Here is a 6,000-nt window from a genome sequence, read left to right on the forward strand (position 1 = left end):
GCCGGAGGGGGAAATCATCACCGGAGGCCATCTTCATCATCCTTATGGTCTCCATGATGAGGAGGGAGTAGTCCACCCTCGGGGCTGAGGGTTTGTACCAGTAGCTATGTGTTTAATCTCTCTCTCTCTCTCTCCCTCATGTTCTTGGTGGCACCATCTTGATGTAATGGGGGCTTTGTTAATATAGTTGGATCATATGGTGTTTCTCCCTCTCTATCTTGTTGTATGGATTTGAGAGCACTTGATATATGTCTTGCATATGAATACCCGTGGTGACAATGGGGTATTATTTTGATTCACTTGATATATGTATTGGCACTCAACTCGCGGATTCCCGAGGTGACATTGGGGTAATCTATGCATAGGGGTTGATGCACGTTCTCGTCTTTGTTTCTCTGATAGAAATATTGGGGCACTCTTTGAGATTCTTTGTATTGGATCGAGTATTATAAATTTGAATTTGCTTTGGTGTTATTTTAGTACGAACTCTTGATAGATCGATTGGAAAGAATAGCTACAAACAATTTCTTCTTATGTTCTCCGTTAGATAAGAACTTTGGAGTGATTCTTCATTGCACGTTGAGGGATGGTTATATGATCCAATTATATTAGCATTGTTGAGAGATTGCACTAGCGAAAGTACGGACCCTAGGCCTCATTTTCAAGCATTGCAATACCGTTTGTGCTCCGTTTTATCAATTGCTACCTTGCTGTTTTTTATTGTTCTTAATACAAAAAGCGATATCTACTATCCATATTACACTTGTATCACCATCTCTTCGCTGAACTAGTGCACCTATACAAATTACCATTGTATTTGGTGTGTTGGGGACACAAGAGACTTTTGTTATTTGGTTCCAGGGTTGTTTGAGAGAGACCATCTTCATCCTACACCTCCCACAGATTGATAAACCTTAGGTCATCCACTTGAGGGAAAATTGCTACTGTCCTACAAAACTCTGCGCTTGGAGGCTCAACACGAGTCTACAAGAATAAAGTTGCGTAGTAGACATCAAGCTCTTTTCTGGCGCCGTTGCTAGGGAGGTGAGTGCTTCAAGGTATATCTTTAGATCTTACAATCAAAACTTTTAGTTTCTTGTTTTATCACTAGTTTGGTTTATAAAAATAAAACTACAAAAAAATGAAATTGAGGTTGCATCATATGATTCATCTTTATAATGTCTTCTGTGAAAATGATGGAAAGGAAAATTGTGCTCATTTGATAGAAGAAGAATTCTATAAAACGTTTGCCAAAGAATCTTTGAATGATAAGCATGATTGCAATGTTGTTAGTATGAATTCTTTGAATATCCAAAGTACTAATGATGATTGCACTAGTCATAATAAAAATGTTTCTTATAAGCATGTCAGTTTTTGTGGAGTGCATAAAGTTTGCGAAGACGTGCCTTATAGGGAAAATTATATATTTTGTAAGAAGCATAAACATGATAGAACCGATTTTTTTCTCAAAGTGATAGATGAATTTGCTACAAAATTATGTTCTCTTTGTCCTATTACTTGTGAACTTTGCAATAAAGTTGGTCACCTTAATTTCCAATGGATGCTTTTTCATGATCGAATCGTGTCCAAATATTGCAATAACTTGATCACCCTAGAACTTTATAATGAACTTTGTATATTTTTGGGGAGTGAAGAATTGACACATAAAAATAGTTGGTTTGAAGTATTCATTCTCATGGATGACATTGAAACTAATCTAAAAAATATCTATATGTTTTGCATGGTAAATTGCAATGAGAATGCTTATATTTCCAACTATAGAAAGATGGGAAAACCAATAGAATATAAAAGGAATACTAATGAAAGGGTAAAGATTTCCACTTTCCCTCCTATTGTCTCTCACGATGAAATAGGTGACGAGGAGGAGCTCCCTATTCAACCAATCTCATCAATAAGAAGCTTGAAAAAATTAATTATACCCACAGATGATGTGGTGAAGAAGAAGAAAAGAATAAAGAATAGAGGTAAGGTATCTCTCCCAAATAATGTTGCTCCTATTATTGTTGTGCCTCATGAAAATGAATCAAGAATAATTGTGGAAGATGATGCACTTGATGATGATATTGCTTCTTTGTCTTATGGCACAATGCCCGAGAGCACTATTGATGATTATTTTGTTATGCCTATTGCTTGTTGTGATGATTATGATTGGGAAGATAATGATACTTCTTATAATCTTGGAAATCTTTTTGGCACCAACTTGGGAAATTATGATGATAGCAATTGTTATGCCGTTGGTGCTATTCATACTATTAATGATGATAGTGATTATGCTTATGATATGCCAAGCCACAAGCTTGGGGATGCTATGTTTGATGAGAATGACATGTTTGAGAATTTATTTGCTGCAATTAATGTTTGTGCCAAGCTTGGGGATGATATGCTTAATGAAGATGATCTTTTTAGTCCCCCTACTTCGAATGATCAAATTTACTATGATGATTGCATGCCTCCTATCTATGACGAGAACAAAGTTGCTACTTATGATGATTATTGTGATGATACTTATGTTATAAAAAGTAGTGATAATTATTGTCATAATTTTGAATATCCTTTTACTGAACATTATTCTTTTAATGTGGAATTTTTTTAGTATTCGAGTTTCATATGGTACTCCCACTATTGTGAATGAGAATAAAATTGCTTATATGGAGAGTAATAAATTTTCTATGCTTTTGGATCATGAAAATAATGCTTTATGTGATGGTTATATTGATGAATTTATTCATGATGCTACTAAAAATTATTATGAGAGAGGAATTTATGATTCATGATGCTCTTGTTATGTTTCAATCCTTATCTTTTATGCGAGCATCATTGAACTCATCATACCTAGCTAAAAGGCATTAAAGAAAAGCGCTTGTTGGGAGACAACCCAACACTTTTACTTACTATTTTTGTGTGTTCACATGATTATGAAACTGTAGTAATCATGTTTAATTGCTTTTTTTCAATAAAGTGCCAAGTAAAGCCCTTGGAATAGTGTGGATGATAGTTGGCTTGAATCTGTGCAAAAACAGAAACTTTTGTGCTCCGTCCAGGAATTTTCAAAATTCATTGGAACTTGCTTTTAATCTGAATTTTTTACAGGTGATAGATATACAAATTCCCTACGTTGTCCTAATTTATCAGAAGTTTTTGAGCAGCATAAGTATGGTTGTTTTCCAGACCATTACAGACTGTTTTGTTTTTGACAAATTCTGTTTTCAATGCATAGTTTGCTTGTTTCCTAGTTTCTATGGCTTATATTGTTCAATATAAATTGTGGAAATTATAGGGTACAGTAGGAATTGAGTGGAAACAATTATGAATCTTATCTTGACAGTAGCAAAGTGAATGATTTGTCTTTATCATACTGACTCATCTCACGAAGTTCCGTTAAGTTTTGTGTGATTGAAGTTTTCAAGTTTCGGGTGAGATATCGATATGAGGAGAATAAGGAGTGACAAGACCCCTAGCTTGGGGATGCCCAAGGCACCCCAAGGTAATATTCAAGGAACATCCAAGAAACTAAGCTTGGGGATGCCCCGGAAGGCATCCCCTCTTTCGTCTTCAACATTATCGGTAACCCCACTTGGAGCTATATTTTCATTCGTCACACGATATGTGTTTTGCTTGGAGTGTCATTTTCTTTTAGTTGGATTTGCTTGCTGTTTTTTAGAATAATGTTTTGCATATTTTATTTCAATAAAAGTGGCAATGTAGCCTTTACTATGCTTATTTTGCAAGTCCACATGTTGCTATTTCAAAACAGAAAGTTTATCGCTGTTGCAAAAATTCCCGAGAAGAGTCAAAATGTGATAAAATGTTGATTTTTTTGCTCAATAAGATATTATGAATTTTATACAGTATGCTAAATTTTAAGAATTTTTCGAGTTAAATAAGTATGGGTACTTCTCCATCCTTTACATACTGTTTTGTTTAGACAGATTGCTGTTATGTTCGCATTATTTGCATATGGTCGCTTGTTTAATGAATCTATTCGAGGATAGAAGTATTAAATATGCAGAGGCATTTAGTATTAAATGTTAAATAATAATTTTATTGATTTGCTACAGTAGATAATGATAAGGTTATTGCATTGATTTATACTAACTTATCTCACGAGTTCTCGTTGAGTTTTGTGTAGATGAAGTTTTTAAGAATTAGGGAAACCGTGTTATGAGAAGAATGAACAAGACACAAGAGCTCAAGCTTGGGGATGCCCAAGGCATACCAATTCAAAATTCCAAGAAGTCTCAAACATCTAAGCTTGGGGATGCCCCGGTAAGCATCCCACATTTCTTCATCAACAATTATCGGTTAGCCTTGGTTGAGCCTAAGTTTTTGCTTCTTCACATGAGTTGTGCTACCTTGGGATGTCATGTTATTTTTTGATTGCTCTTTTAATAAGATACTTAGATCTTAAAGTTTATAAATAAAATAGAGTCCTCAAATAGCTACCCATTTACTTAACTACTCGCATGATCTTCACTTCTATCTTTTGGTGTAGTTTGTCATTTACTCTTGTGCTTCGCTTATATCCTATGACTAAATTGTTGAACAAATTAAATATCATGAAGTTGAAATTATACGTTCATATCATGACTAGTAGTAGCTTCACATTGGGTTTAGAAAGTGAAATCTTTTGAAGCTTGACGATCACAATATTCGTCATACAAGCAATTCACGAATGATTAGTATAAGGAAGAGAACTTTCACATGCAAATATATTATCTTGGAAATCTTCTATGATTGTGAATACCCATTAACTATTTTCAAACTTGAGCAAATTAGTTGAAGTTGCACAAGGAAGACAACGTAATGAGTTATGGTTGTGTATATTTGCATAGAAGTTATATTGTCATAGATCCTCCAACATGTGGTGTTTGCCTAGGATCTTTTGCTAGCCAAAATTCGTACTAAGTAGAGGTACTACTTGTGCATCCAAAAACCCTTAAACCCAGTTTCTTGCCATGAGTGTCCACGATACCTACCTATGGATTGAATAAGATCCGTCAACTAAGTTGTCATCGGTGCATAAATCAATAAAAATTGCTCCTAAATATGTTTGATCTTTTATTATAAGGGAAAATTGAGCGTTGTACGAACTTGTGATGGCGAAGTAATAAAAGCGACAAACTGCATAATAAATGTTGCTATCATAAGGGGCAATATAACGTGACATTCCTTTGCATTAAGAGCTTGGGCATCCAAAAACAAAAAGCGCATGACAACCTCCGCTTCCATCTGCGGAGGGCCTATCTTTTACTTTTCAGTATTTACTTTTATGCAAAGGGTCAATAGTATGCATTCTCATTCAACCTCAATTATTCTCTAGTTGGCAAGCATCATGTGGTGGGGAAAGATCTAGGCACATATGACCAGTCAAATATATTTGATCATAATTTATTATTGTTGAAAATTATCTCTACGATAAATGAGTTGGGAGGCGAAACATTAAGCCCCTATCTTTCTTTGTGTTTGATGGATGCCATTTGTTCTAAGAATTTGCTTTGAGTAGTAGCAATCATGGAAGGCTATATGATGATTGAGTATGTGGAGCTCTTACTTAGACTCTGTCGAATAAGTTGAATCGCAATTGTTTGGTGACTAAGAATATAGGTTGTTGAGTTTCTAGAGAATTCATTGTTTCAACCTTAACATGTGAATTGGTTTCTAGTTTAACATGAAAAGTTTTATGAGAAATACTTTCTTTTATGATGCTAGGAAAAGTGATTGAAATTATCATTGATCAAACTTATGCACTTTGCTAGCATTCACACTTCATAAATTATTTCTTTTATCATTTACCTACTCGAGGACGAGCAGGAATTAAGCTTGGGATGCTGATACGTCTCCAACGTATCTATAATTTATGAAGCATTCATGCCATGTTTACAATAATTTTATATGGTTTTGGTATGATTTCCATAGAACTAACCCGGACTGACGCAGTATTCAGCAGAACTACCTTGGTGTTGTTTTTTGTGCAGAAAT

Source organism: Triticum aestivum, chromosome 5D (assembly GCF_018294505.1).
Source record: "Triticum aestivum cultivar Chinese Spring chromosome 5D, IWGSC CS RefSeq v2.1, whole genome shotgun sequence".
Lineage (NCBI taxonomy): Eukaryota > Viridiplantae > Streptophyta > Magnoliopsida > Poales > Poaceae > Triticum > Triticum aestivum.